Source organism: Rattus norvegicus, chromosome 19, assembly GCF_021556685.1.
Source record: "Rattus norvegicus strain SHRSP/BbbUtx chromosome 19, alternate assembly SHRSP_T2T, whole genome shotgun sequence".
Lineage (NCBI taxonomy): Eukaryota > Metazoa > Chordata > Mammalia > Rodentia > Muridae > Rattus > Rattus norvegicus.
Window position 1 is genome coordinate 45,174,104 of NC_141552.1, and position 15,284 is coordinate 45,189,387.

At 40.0% G+C, this 15,284-nt stretch overlaps 2 pseudogenes; one reads left to right on the forward strand and one right to left on the reverse strand.

The window, feature by feature from the left end:
• The first annotated feature begins 441 nt into the window (after positions 1-441).
• On the forward strand, positions 442-1,213 carry Nsa2-ps15 (NSA2 ribosome biogenesis factor, pseudogene 15; annotated as a pseudogene).
• A 13,714-nt stretch (positions 1,214-14,927) lies between these two features.
• LOC120098673 (U7 small nuclear RNA) lies at positions 14,928-14,993 on the reverse strand (annotated as a pseudogene).
• Positions 14,994-15,284: the final 291 nt, after the last annotated feature.

Sequence of the window (15,284 nt, forward strand, 5' to 3'; positions counted from 1 at the left end):
AATGATAGTGATAAAAAGCCCACAAGTATGTTATATTTAACAAGGGAATTAAAACACTCCTTTATAAGATTTAGTGCAAAGGACCAAAGGTAACTCTTGCCATTTCTTGAAACACAGTATATCCTATCCAGAGAGATTAAGCAAGAAGACATAAAAAAGAATTAAAAAAAATCCACATTGAAAAGGAGAAAATAAATTTGTTTACTAACATGATCACCTATGATCAAATAGAAAAACTATGATACAGCCAAATTATCAGACTGATAAATTTAGTAAAATTCGGGATACAAAATCGGTGTGCACATATTAATTGGATTTCTATTTACATCTCTCTAAAACAAGGAAGTTAAGAAATAATTCATGTCTGAGTGAAGCAGGTTCGTGGGCCAGTGATACCCAGGAATTAAGAAGTTTTTGAACCCGGGAGGTCACGGGTTCATCATGGCACAAAATGAGTATATTGAATTGCACCGCAAATGATATGGATATCATTTGGGCTACCATGAGAAAAACAGAAAGAAAGAAGGTCGGGGGGCCCATGAACGTTCAAAGAAAGCAAAAAATATGATCGGCCTGAAGGCTAAGCTGTACCATAAACAGCACCATGCCGAGAAAATACAAATGAAAAAGACCATTAAGATGCATGAAAAGAGAAACACCAAGCAGAAGGATGACGAGAAGACTTCACAGGGAGCAGTCCCTGCCTACCTGCTGGACATAAAGGGGCAGTCAAGAGCAAAAGTACTTTCCAACATGATTAAGCAGAAATGGAAAGAAAAGGCGGGAAAATGGGAGGTCCCTCTACCCAAAGTTCGTGCCCAAGGAGAAACAGAAGTTTTGAAAGTTATTCGAACAGGAAAAAGAAAAAAGAAGGCATGGAAGAGAATGGTTACAAAAGTCTGCTTTGTTGGTGATGGTTTTACAAGAAATATAAAAGGTTCACTAGGCCAATGGGTCTATGTTTCAAAAAGGCTCATGTCACACACCCTAAGCTGAAAGCTACCTTTTACCTGCCTATACTCCGTGTGAAAAAGAATCCATCCTCCCCATTATTACAGTCCTGTGTGTGATCACCAAAGGAACAGTCACTGAAGTGAATGTGAGCGAGCTGGGCCTCGTGACACGAGGAGGCAAGGTGATTTGGGGAAAGTGTGCTCAAGTTACCAACAATCCTGAAAATGATGGGTGCGTAAATGCAGTCTTGCAGGTTTGACAGTGACGTCATACAAGTCACTCCACTCACTATGGAAGGCTACAGTGTCAGGAAAACACCATCACTGTGATCTTTCTGAACTACCATTCAGCCTTACCCCATGTGCAGTCATCAAGAAGTATTTATTAAATTATAAAGGAAAATAAAACACTGCCCAATTTTAAAAAAAGAAATAATTCATGTATTATTTCACCACAGAAAGGTCTCAGCAAAGCAAAGTAATCATGAGCAAAAGAAGAGTGTGTTTTCCAACTCCATTTACACTGCTACAGTATTGGTCCAGCACAAAGGCAGGCATGAAGGCCATTAGAACAGAGAGGAGATCCCTGAGACAAGTCGGTGTACTGTGGTGATCCTCATCAAGGGTCACACAGTGGAGAAAAGATGGTCTCTTCAGTAAACGCTGTTGAGCAAACAAGAGACCTTCCCACTTGTTGAAGGGTGAGTGAAAGCTTTGTCTTGCACCATATACTCTGCAAAGTGGATCCACAATTCAATGCAAGACCTGAAACTGCCTAACTACTAAGTGGAAAAATGAGATTAAATCTCCACGATTGGTTTGAGCAACCATTCCTTTTTTCCTTTAATCAAAAATAAATTCTTTCCTCATACTATCTATCCTGATTATAGTTTCCCTTCCTTTACTCCTCCCAGTTCCTCCCCACTTCCCTTCCTGTACCCAACCTCATTTGGTCCCAGTCTTCGAAGAAAATCCATTCTATCTTCCCTTCCCAAGAAGATTCATGTGCCACTCCCACCCCAGTTCATTTCTTTATATATAACCTGTGTGGGCTACAGGTTAGTTATTTTTAATGGGTAATATCCAGCTCCAACTATATGTCGTTCTTCATAAGACTTGCCTTACTCATGGTGTCTGGTCACAGCAGTGGAAACCCTAAGACAGCTGAAAAATATTTGCACTATTCTACAAGCAGATTTCCAGTATACATTTCTCTTTTTTTATAAAATAAACAAATCAGGTGTCCATAGGTGCATAGATTTATGTTTGTGTGTTCAATTCAGTTCCATTGATCAATGTGTCCATTTTCATGCAAATACCATGTGATTCTTACTACTTTATCTCTGTAGCACAACTTGAAATTGGGAATGGTGAAGCCTCCAGCTGTTCTTTTGTCATTCAGGATCCTCTTACCTGGCCTGGGTTTTTGTTTGCTGTTGTTCGTGTTGTTTGTTTGGTTGGTTATTTGGTTGTTTTTCATACGAACTTGTGAGTTGTTCTTTTAATGTCGGTGAAGAATTGTGTTGGAGTTTTGATGGAGATTGTGTTGAATCTGAAGATTTAAAGCATATTTCACTGCTAATCCTACTGATCCATGAGCATGGGAGATCTTTTCACCTTTTATAGCTTCTTCAATGTTTTCTTTAGACTTGAAGGCTTTATCATGCAAGTCTTTTACTCATATGCTCTAACATTTGAGGCTATTGTGAAAGGGGTTATTCCCTGATGTCTTTCCCAGTCTGTTTTTCATTTACATATAGGAAGTTTATATTCATTTATTTTTGCGAGTTAATCTTGTATCTACCAACTTTGCTGAAAGTGTTTATTACCTGTAAGAGTTTCCTGGTAGAATTTTTAAGGTGATTTTGTATAGTATCATATCATATTAAAATAACAGTACTTTGACTCCTTCATTTCAAAATATTATACACTTTATTTCCTTCATTTGTCGTATTGTTCCTGCTAAGACTTCAAGAAAAATGTTGAATAGATATGGAAAGACTGTACAATCTTGGCTTGTTTCTAATTATAATGGAATTGATTTGAGTTTTTCTTGACTTGACTGGATGTTGGCTATAGGCTTGCTGTAAATTCTGCTTATGTTTTGGTATGTGCCTTGTATCACTAAAAGTCCAGGACTTTTATCATAAAGAGGCCTTGGGTTTTGTTAAAAGCCTTTTCTGAATCTAATGAGGTGATAGTGTGTGTGTGTGTGTGTGTGTGTGTGTGTGTGTGTGTGTGTGTGTGTGTGTGTTTCACTTTGTTTAAGGTTGATTTTCATACATTTAACCATCCCTGTGTGTCTGGGATGAAGCCTACTTGATCATGGTGAATATCTTTCTGATGGACTCTTTAGAGAATTTTTGCATCTATGTTTATAAGGAAAACTGGTCTGTAATTCTCTTTCCTTTTGCATTGTTGTGTAATTTGGTGTCAGGATGACTATGGCCTCGTAAAATAAATTGGGCAATGCTTCTGTTTCTATTCTGTATAATAATTTGAGGAGTATTAGCATTAACTGTTCTTTGAAAGTCTGGCAGAATTCTGTACTAAAACCATCTGGCCCTATTTCATTTGGCTTGATTAGGAGACTTTGAATGACTTCAATTTCACACCCCGAGCCTATTTTTTTTTCTGAATTTGTTAATTTGCATATTCTCTCTGTCTTAGTTTGAATGAGGATTTTTATACCTCATGGATTTTCTCAAACAATTTTTCTGTTTCAAAGATTCTGCATATTGTTTTTTGTTTCTATTTTATTTATTTCAATCCAGAATTGATTATTGTTTGCAATCTACTCCTCTTGAGTGTGATTACTTCTTTTTTGTTCTAGAGCTTTCAGGTATGCTGTTAAATTGTTAGTATCAGATCTCTCCAGTTTTTTAATTAATTAATTTTTTATATTCCAATTATAGTTCCCTCTCCCTCCTCTCCTTTAAGTCCCTCCCTGCCCCCACTTCCAACCCTCTGTTTCTCTTCCAAAAAGGGCAGGCTTCCCATGGATATCAACCATCCACGCCATATCAAGTTGCAGTAAGACCAGGCACCTCTTCTCCACTCAAGGCTGGATGAGACGATGCTGTAGGAGGAAAAAGTCCCAAAAATGGGCACTAGTGTCAGAAAACAGTCCCTGCTACCAGTGCTAGAAGTTGCAGAAGAAGACCAAATCACACAATCCAGTTTTTATGTAGGCACATGTGCTATGATCTTGCCTCTTAGAGTTGCATCCCATAAGTTTGTATATGCTATGTATTCATTTTCATTGAATTCCCAAAATTGTTAAATTTCTTTATTTCTTGACACATTTTTCACTCAGTAGAAAGTTGTTCAGTTTCCATGAGTTTGTAAACTTCTTGTTGTTTCTGTTTTTGCTATCCAACTTTAATCTGTGGTAGTCTGATAGGATGCAGAGTCATTTTAAGTATGTGGTCAATTTTGGAGAAAGTTCCATGAGGTACTAGAGAATCAAGTAACCTGGACACTTAAGAGCTCACAGAGACTGGATCATGGAGTGTATATATGTATGTTTTGAGTGAAATACTTTGGAAATATCTATTAGGTCCATTTGGTTTGTAGCATTTGTTAGCTCCAGTATTTTTCTGTTTAGATTTTGTTTGGATGACACATGTCTTGATTAAAGTGGGATATTGAAGCCCCCCAGGGTCAGAATATGAGGGTCAATGTATGATTTAAGATGAAGTAATATTTCCTTTACAAACTTGGGTGGCCTTGTGTTTGGGGTGTTAAGAATTGAAATGTCATCTTGACAATTTTTTGTTGGATAAATATGTAATGTCTTTCCCTTTTTTTTTTGACTAGTTTGGTTTGAAGTCTACTTTGTTACATATTAAAATGGCTTCACCAGGTTACTTTCTAGGTTCATTTTCTTATAATATTTCCCCCAAACCTTTTCCCTGAGTTATTGCCTATCCTTGATGCTGAGATGTGTTCCTTGAATGCAACAGAAAGATGGATTCTATTTTCAAATCCCTTCTCTTAGTTTATGTCTTTTCCTCTTTTTTTGACTTTCCTGTGTGAAATTATTTATTTCCTATGTTTTCATAAGTAGAGTCAACATCCTTAGGTTGGAGTTTTCCTTCTAGCACCTTCTGTAGGGATAGATTTGTGGATAGATATTGTTCAAATTTTTTTCATTAATTAATTAATTTATTTACTTTACATTTCAATCAGAGCTTCCCCTTCCTCCTCTCCTCTCAGTCCCTCCCTCCCATCTCACCACCTACTATGTCCCACCCCTTTTTTCTTCAGAGAAGGGGAGAATTCCCATGAATATTAACTCACCTTGGCATATCAAGTTGTAGTAGGACTGGGCACACCTTCTACTGAGGCTAGTCAAAGCTGTCCAGTTAGGGAAAGAGATCCAAGGCAAGGAACAGAGTCAGAGACAGCCCCTGTTCCTGCTATTAGAGGTCGCACAAGAGAACCAGTTGCACATCTTTTTCAGATATGTAGGGGAACTAGTTCGATCCCATATATGCACTGCATGATCCAGTCTCTGTGAGCTCTTAAGTGTCCAGGTTACTTGATTCTCTAGGCTTTCTTGTGGCATCCTTGACCTCTCTGGTTCTTTCAATCCTTCCTCCACCTCTTCAACAAGATTCCCTAAGCTCCATTTAATGTTTGACTGTGGGTCTCTGTATCTGCTTCCATCAGTTGCTGGGTGAAGCCTCTCTGATAAGAGGTATGCTGGCATCCTAGCAAATAAAGGTGCTATAAATAGAGTTGAGCAAGTGCTTTTGTGATATGGTGGAACATCTTTTGGGTATATGCTCAGGAGTAGTATAACTTGATCTTGAGGTAGAACTATTTCCAGTTTTCTGAGAAAACACTTGATTGATTTCCAGAGTGGTTGTACAAGATTGCACTCCCACCCTCAGTGGAGGAGTGCTCCCTGTGCTCCACATCCTCACCAGCATGGGCTGTCACTTGAGTTTTTGGTCATAGCCTTTCTGATGAATGTAAGGTGGAATCTGAGGTTACTCAACCTTTTAAAAAAGAGAAATGCCCCACCATTAGTGGTAGCACATTTAAGAAGTTATGCTAATGAGAAATTTGCTCTCCAGAATGGCTTGTGTGGGCTGAAATGACTGGGTGAGGCCATGTGTATGCATATCTGCAGACTGTGTATGTGGAGCTTAAGACCTGTCTCAGTGCACCAGTACCTGATGCTGGGAGATGTATGGCTTAGTGCCATTCTGCCTGGAATACACCGTTCCTGCCAGCTGGGCACTAACAATTATCACCCAATCCAGGACTTAAACTGTGATAGAGTGGCTGATGTTTTGCCTCTGAATAGAACATCCCAAAAGATGGGACCACTGGTCAGCTGCCATGGACTAGATTCTCCACTGGTTGGGGGCAATCTGGTCACCTTGCTGCCCAATCCTAACCTGGAGCCACCATAGCACAAGTGTCAAGTACTGGCAGAAGCCCATGGGTGGAGGAAAGACCTCTGTGACTGGCTGATTGACCCCTGCTGAAAGCCGAGGCTACCTTGTCTACAGACGGGAACAGTTCTCTTCATGAAGGTCAGAGATAAGTGGGTGCTGCCGTGGTGGACAACACAATGTCATCTGGAATGGCTGAACCCCAACCCCCCAGCACATCAGTGCCGCAGTTGTCTTTGCCATCTCTTTGATGACCTGATGAAGCCAGCAACTGTGAGTATTATTCATTGCCCAGGACATCAGGAAGGAAGAGATTCAGTGGCATGGGGCAGTAACAAAGCAGATAAAGTGGCTCGGGAAATGGCTATGCAGGAGCCTATCCTTGTTACAGGCCTGCAAGAGACAGCCACTGGGAACTGGGATTGAACTAAGGGATGGCCTCACTTAGAATGTACAACAGAAGAAAAGGCCCAAATTGCTTAAACCAAAAAAAGACAATGGCACACTTGAGGGAAAACTATATTCCTCAGAGAACAAACAAAAGACTCACTTTGCCTAATACAGAAATGGACTCACTTAGATAAGAAGCTTGTCCAAGTAGTTAAGGTGTATGTAATAGACTTTAAGATTCTAGCCAGAGAGGCAGTAAAAAATATAAGGTATGTCAGTAAGTGAATGCTTAGCAAGCAAACTGGGCAAAGAGACCTAGAGAGTTTAGTGAAAAGTCGAAGTAAACTTCACTGAGATAAAACCAGAAAAATATGATCACAAGTATCTCCTAGTGCTTATAGATACCTTTCCAGGAATAGATAGAAGCTTTCCTCACCAAGCAAGAGATGGCCTCGGTAGTCATCAAGAAGATACTGGAAGAAATCTTCCCCAGATCTGGAGTGCCCAAGGTAATCTGGTCAGACAATGGCCCTACTTTCGTTGCCAAGGTAAGCCAGGGTGTGGCCAAGGATTTAGAGGTCGATTGGAAATTACGTTGTATTTACAGACCTCAAAGTTCAGGACAGGTAGAGTAAATAAATAAAACTCTAAAAGAGACCCTGACCAAATTGACCATGGAGACTGGTGCAGACTGGGTGGTACTCCTTCCCTCTTGCTCTCTTCAAAGCAAGAAATACCCCTTCCAGATTCAGCATTACCCCCTTTTGAGATCTTATATGCGGCCTCAGCTCCTCTGACTATATTAGATGATGGTACTGAAGCAACATGTCATAGTAATAATGATTTGTATGCCAGGTTAAAAGACCTACAGATGATACAGAAAGAAATCTGCTCACAGCTGGCAGCAGCCTATGCCCCGGGGACCTCCGAGACATCTCATCAGTTCCAGGTCGGAGACTTCATATACATACAACGACACGGAGCCCAGACACTCGAGCCTCGATGGAAAGGACCGTACCTGGTGCTGCTGACCACCCTGACAGCCATCAAGTCTCAGCCCTCACCAGCCACGTACTAACTGTTGGGGCTGAGAGCTGGGACCTAGAGGGACACTCAGATCTTCAAAAAAGATCCCTAGACTTGCACATCAGATAAGTCGATACATCAGAGACGTGACTGGAAGGTTGCTATAATGCTCACTTGAGGAGTGTGTTTTAGAAACAAGAATTTCATGTTGCCTTGGGTTCCCTCGGGATAGGTGTGGGGATAGGCTTGATTTCTATTGCAAATGATGTAACATTGCATATGTTAGTACTCCTAACACTTCTTGGGACTGTGCCTCAGGGATCATAAGTTTAGAAGTTCTAAGATAGTCATGACCTTGGTGTGTAGGTTTAGATAGTGTCCAGATTGGAATCCTGATGCTAAAGGCTTAGTAAGACAAAAAAAAGGGAGTTGATAATTACTTAGGGCTATCTTAAGAGTTGAGAATTAGTTAAGGCTATCTAGGTGCTACAAGGGCAGCACAAGGACATCTGCTGTTGCTCTGCAATGCAAGGCTTATAGAGAATTCAGAACTGCCATTGACTCAGATATAAAAAGAGTGAAAAAGACTTTTTAGCTGACCTCCAAGAATACCTAACCTCCCTCTCAGAGGTAGTCCTTCAGAATAGGAGAAGATTAGACCTGATATTCCTTAAAGAAGGAGTCAATGTGCTACACTGAAAGAAGAATGTTGCTTCTATGTAAACCATTCAGGAGTAATTAAAGACTCCATGAATAAACTTAGAGAAAGGTTAGAAAAAAGACAGAGAGACAGAGAAGCACATCAGGGATGGTTCGAGAGCTGGTTTAGTAGATCTCCTTGGATGACTACTCTGATATCTTCCCTTATGGGACCCTTCTTAGTTTTGCTTCTGCTTCTGATTATAGGTCCATGTGTGTTAAAGAAACTAGTTGCCTTCATTAGAGAAAGAGTGAGTACAGTTCAGATTTTGATGTTATGCCAACAGTATCATGCTTTAGGAGGACAAAAAAGTCAATATTGTAAAGATACTAAAATTTAGTTCTATGATTAGAACTATCCACTAGAAGAAGTAGGGAATGAAAGAATAAAAATGCAGCTAAGAAGTCAGAAGTTTAAAAAATCCCCAAATACCTCAAATTCCAGACCCTGCCCTCTACCTGTAGTAGCTGACCATAAAGTTAGATTAAAATCTTAGAGAATAATCTTGAGAAACAGGAAGCTCCTCCTTGTGATTTTTCATTAGTGTTCTCGACACTTTCCAATGACACCATCCCTGCCCCCTCGGGTTGTGGTTTCTCCCTTTAAATACCCTTTCTCCCAGCCTTTTGGGGTCGAACTCCACTGCCCCTGTGTGGGATACGAGTCTCGACCCCAGTGCACTGGTTCCTATCAATAAACCTCATGTTTATTACAGAAAAAAAAAAAAGAAGTTATGCTAAATGAAATGTGCCAGATGTAGAAAGACAAAAACTGCACAATTTCACTAAACACATAACTGACTGGCGAATTCATGTACATAAAGCAGGAGCACAGGCAGTCAATCCTGAGGTGAGGGAAAAAGAAAGGAGATGTTGGCCAAATCAAACAAAATTCAATCATGTAAGACAATAAGGAGAATACATTTACCAACTAAAACTTGCGAAGAGACATTTAAAGTGTTCTTCTCATCAATGAAAAAATAAAATATCTAATATCATGGAAAAGAAAGAGTTTGTCTCAGTTTACATGTTGAATTCCATCATCTAAGAAAGCCAAGGCCAGACCTCAAGTCAGGATCCTACATCATGGAGGAAGCTACTCATTATCTCTCTGGCCCTGTTTAGATAACTGTCCCTTACAGCCTAGGACTACAGATGGACCCTGATAGTCTTGAACTAAGGTTTCCTCTTGCTGAATCTGTCAAGTTGCCAACTATGAATTCAGCTGTGTAACCAAGGCTGACTTTGGCACTTGCTTGCTATGATCTTCTTGCTAAAATTGCAGAGGTGAATCCCTGAGTCTGGTTTGTTACTCGTTAGATAAAAGAATATTTTGAAAGCAAAAATCTCTGAAAGGGAAAAACCTATAAAAACACAGTTATTTGATGATGAAAGTGTGAATATGGAAATGGAAACACTGGTAAATCTAGTCTGAAAGCCCCAGCCTCGAAGCTCCTCCTACTCCTGTTATGTCATCCAGTCAAATGCAATCCCAGGTGGGTCCTTGCCAACAGCAAACAGCTGGAAATTGGGTCTGAGTCTTAAAAGTTTTTACGATAGTTTAGTTAATACCCACAGATTAGACACACTACTTATGACCAATCTGGACAAAGGGAGAAAAACAAGTATAACCAGCAGCCTGAGCTATGTGAGAGTAAGTTCCAAGTTACATCTTTAAAAGACATGAACACTGAATTTCTGCCATAAACATAACAAACAAATCTTATCTGGACTGAGAGATTCTGCTCCAGCTACATACTCCAGCTACATACATAAATGTGACATGTTCACATTAAAAAAATCCTTGGGTATTCATAAACTTGACTTTAAGGTGTCGATACACAAAGTCAAATTCCAGTCCTAATGTTGAGCCCAATATTTGAAGAGCAACACCCCCAACTCCCAACACACAGAGCCTTCTAAAATTATATAGGAATATATATATAGGTATAGGAATATCACCTCCCATCAGCAATATTAACATTTTATTTGTGCTGTGTTTTCTGGTTTTAAACAGTGATATATTTTTCTTTGGTTTATTAACCAAAAATACATATACATTTTGTAACATTCCAGAGTGATTCAAGTGCACGTTATGTTTTTGCATGTGGCAGAATTGTCTGGAGTATTTACTAAAACATGACTCCTGGGTCTCACCCTGAGGTTCTGATTGTCTACATCTTGAGTGGGAACTTATATTTGCATATCTAAGAAATTCTTATTGACAAAGTCCATACTGGGGTTCTAGAGACCCCAGTTTAAGAGCCACAGTTCTGACCTAAAAGATGTTTTGTGTTCCTTTAGTTTGATGACAAATCATTCATATTTCAAGATGATGAGTGGATAGAGTGGAGACTTAGGTCAACCCCACTCATACACCCCTAAGTTGACTGGAAATGTTGAGGTGATAGAGCATGTCTAGATTGCAGGGAGAAGCTCAGCTCCGTGAAACTGAGTTCAATCACTTCAGTGCTTCTGTCCTGTGTCCTAGCAACAAGGAATGTTAAAACCAAAATAGAAACAACATACTCTACCTTCTCCCATCTAGTTCTCTCACTCAGGGATTTGAAAAGCTGGATAAAGCTATTCCTATCCTTTCCCAGGCTCTATTGTTGGATTCTTCCACCAATCATGCAAGCTGACAACATTCTTCCAGCAAACTGGTCTTTGTACAAGTTTTGAGAATTGGTACAAATGCCATTATCGACTTTTAGTGAAGAATGTCTTTCATGAATCTCCTTAGTGTATCTAGTAATGTCTGCATAAAGGTGCTATAAGAACATACCAGAGAGTATGAATAAATAAAACAGGCTTCTCTTTGCAGCTTCCATTGTCATTACCCTTGTTCACTCTCATTTCTTGTCAATAGAATAAAAACTATATAATTTCTGAGAAGAGCCCAATGGGCACTTTGTTAGTCTTGGTGCAATGCCTAGCACTGAACAGTCATAAATACATGGACTGGGCACCCTGGAAGTGGGAAGAACCAAGAAGAACCATGGGCATGCCAGGAGCAGAAGAGGGCTTTGCTCCAGTAGCTACATGGGGCACTCCTCATTCTGTAAGACTTGTCAGGACTCCATTTTTGAAGGGTTTTGATGTTCTGAACCAGAGTTCTACCCTGACCTTCCTCTGTAACTGCAGTAGTACAAACTAATTGCTGAGGAATCACAAGACTGGATGAATGGATCCTGAAAGCAAGAGGAGTTGGATTCTCCATCTCCAACATTGAAGGTTTTCCTGCTTAATTTCTTCCTTTTCACAGCCCAGGTCATAGTGAAAAGGGTGCTTTAAAAGAACACACTTCACACTTCTATCACCAGCTTGAAGAGCACCATCAGCTCCAGATGAAAATTATAACTGATTACTTATCTCTCTGAGATTCAAACCTGTTCTAAACTAGTCATGTCAAGAAGTTAATAGAACAATATAGCAATGGAGACCTCTGAACCAGCCAAGGAGTGTGGGGATTGAAGCGAGCTTATTGATCTTAAACCTAAGGGTAAGTGCTCTTCCTCCTCCTCTTGTCCCCTCCATTTCCCTTCCTTTTGCTTCTCCCAATTTTAGCCTCTTATGAACAAATGGGATAAAAATATAAATTGTATAAAGTCCTAAATCTGGGACCGAGATCTTGACAGGAAATTGATGGTCGGATGTTCAGTGTCTAATTTGCTCCCTGTGACTCTGGTAGAACTTTAAATGCCCTGTCCTGGTTTTACTCAGATATTTTAGTGAACTGAGTGTGGGAACACATGGATTCCTCCTCCCTTCCCAGAGTACTGACAACATTAACCTTCATCTGGGGTCCAAAACCAAATTAACATTTAAGTAACTGCTGCCTCTTAATAGTGCCCAGTGGGCTTATTAGAAAACAGAAATCTTCTATAAGTTGTGATGGGATGCGTGTACTCTGCTTATTAGAAATAAAGACTGAAGAATAAATGCAAAAATACCAGAATTAAAAAAAATAACAACCCCAGAAGCTTTCCAAGGCCTCTCTAACTGCCTGGGAACTAGGCAGGACTTACTCAAATTTCCAGTTTCTCATCCTGTGCCAACCCAAACTTTCTCTAAGGTCACTGATGCCAGTGAGAGGAGGGGTAAGGCACACGGAACAAATATTATTGGTCAACTCAGGTTGTAGCCTCCTGTCATTTCTTCATCCCGAATGTACTGTTTCTGTTTGCAGCAGCTTCAACCTGTAGCAAAAATGAATATGAATGAGTTTTTCAGCTTTCAAAGTCACAGCTTCCTCATGTAAAATACATTTTAAATGAGTAAATTTATATAAGTATTGGCAAATACAAAAGCAAAATGTTTTCAAAGTTCCTTAGACTTTTGCCCACATATATTTTGGTAATTGTCTTGTTCTTTATCTGATCCCTCAAGATCAGATAGAGCCACAGGCCCTCTCTCTTGCTTATTAAGCTTCTCTTCCACCATTTCCTCCTCCTTACTTCCCCTTTCTCAACAACAGAAACATATTCCTGTTTTGCCTCAAACCCTGTTAGTCAGACTTTTTATCTCTGTAGCAAGAACACCTAAGAAATACAATCTAAAGGAAGAAAGAAGACTTAATTTGAAACATAATTTCAGAAGTCTTAGGCCCCAGTAGGCCAGCAAAGGTTTCTCCAGAAATTTATATCCCCAGAATACACCTCACTGATGTTCTGCCACCTTACAATCCATTCAGATTTTGAACCCATCAATGGATTAAATCATTGACTAGCACATATAATATAATCACCTCTCAGAGATTAGATCCACCAGTGTGGACCAAGCAGTCAATACAGGAGCCATTGTGAGGACATATGGTATGTATACCATAGCTCATGCAAAGCAGTTTGTCAGTCTTTGTTTCCTTAGCTCTTGTCCTTGCCATATCTCCTTGTTCTCCAACTGAGTTCAAACCATAGAAACACCAATGGTCCTTATTGTTATCTGGAGAACAGTAGCATCAGCAATACCTGAGACCTTTCTGGAAGTTCTCAACACAGAAACATCACAGCCGAAACCCTAAGAGTGGGTCTAGAAGCATGTTATGAAAATACTTTTAAGTAATTCTGCTAAACACTAAAGTTTAAGAACCACTATTTTAGGGAAGGGCAGTTAAGGTACCACTGTGAACAAGGACAGAGGCGTAACTTCTCCACTGTCTGCAGGAACCCCAAGAGTTTAGTTACTCATTAAAGACCTTGATTCAGGCAAAACTATTTCTACCTTCACCACTAAGAACAATTGTCGGATGAAACAGCATAAATCAGAATCAGGGGTGTTACTGAAAGGTATTTGCAGCATAGACCTTAAGAACAGGAATGGAGAGAGTAAGGGATACTAAAGGAGAGGATGAGACATTCCGGTGAATGGGTATAGGCTTTTCCAGGAGTCTTGGTGTTTTTAGATTGGAAATGTAGAGGATCTTACTGGCTCTTAAGTTATTTCTCTAAAGCTTGCAAAGACGCATAGATCACACACACACACACACACACACACACACACACACACACACACACATACATATATCACATACACAGCACAACACCACACCACAAACACAAATAGCACATACATCACACACAAAAACATATATCACACACACCATACACCACACACAACACACATACATACCACATCCAACACACACACACACACACACACACACATATACCACATACACAGCACACACACCACACCACAAACACAAATAACACATACACCACACACAAAAACATATCACACACAACACACATACATACCACATCCAATACATGCACAGACACACACAGACACACACACACACACACATACACACCACATCCAACACACACACACACACACACACACACACACACACACACCTTACTATTGTTCAGACAAGATAGCATACCATAAGATTAAAGGTTAAAGAATTTGCTTCTATAAACAAAGTTTTGAGTTGGATTTATGGAGTTTTCATTTAGGTTTAGAAAAAAGGGACAAATGCTGAAAACTTGAGTTCACAAAACATTTGGATGCTAAGCACAGTTTATTTCTTGTCCTGGACAAGACACCTTCTCAAAAATATAAGTTGTCTCCATGGACATTTGGCTTCCTCACTTGTGCCTGAAGCTTTATGATTGCCCAACAGAACAGGCAAATCAGCTTTTCTTCAAGCTTTTTCTCTTGTGCCCCTGCCATTGTTTCTGCTCTCTGTCTGTTTCAAAACTACTAGTAAAGAGCTGACATCAGAAGAGGGAGGAAGGATTTCCACAGCAGTGCCAGCTGGGAGAATGATCTGTAGTCTGCTTGAGATGGCTCCATAGACAGCTCTCTATAGATAGCTCTTGGCTCTGTAGTCTGCTCCAGACAGCTCTCTGCTCATGACAGCTCTTTGCTCGAGACAGCTCTCTCATGCTAGAAAAAAATTTCTTAGATTTTCTGACCAAAGTCAGAAATCCTGTTAGAAAAAAAAATTGAATTTTCCAACAGAAGTTAGAAACCCTGCTAGAAAAAAATTCTAAAAGAGTGATATTCACTCTCTAAGCAGTTCTCTATGGGTAGCTCTCTCTTACAGACCAAAGCCCAGTCTTTTTTTTTTCTTTATTAACTTGAGTATTTCTTATTTACATTTCGATTGTTATTCCCCTTCCCGGTTTCCGGGCCAACATCCCCCTAGCCCCTCCCTCTCCCCTTCTATATGTGCCTCCCCTCCCCATCCTTCCCCCATTACCACCCTCCCCCCAACAACCACGTTCACTGGGGGTTCAGTCTTGGCAGGACCAAGGGCTTCCCCTTCCACTGGTGCTCTTACTAGGCTATTCATTGCTAC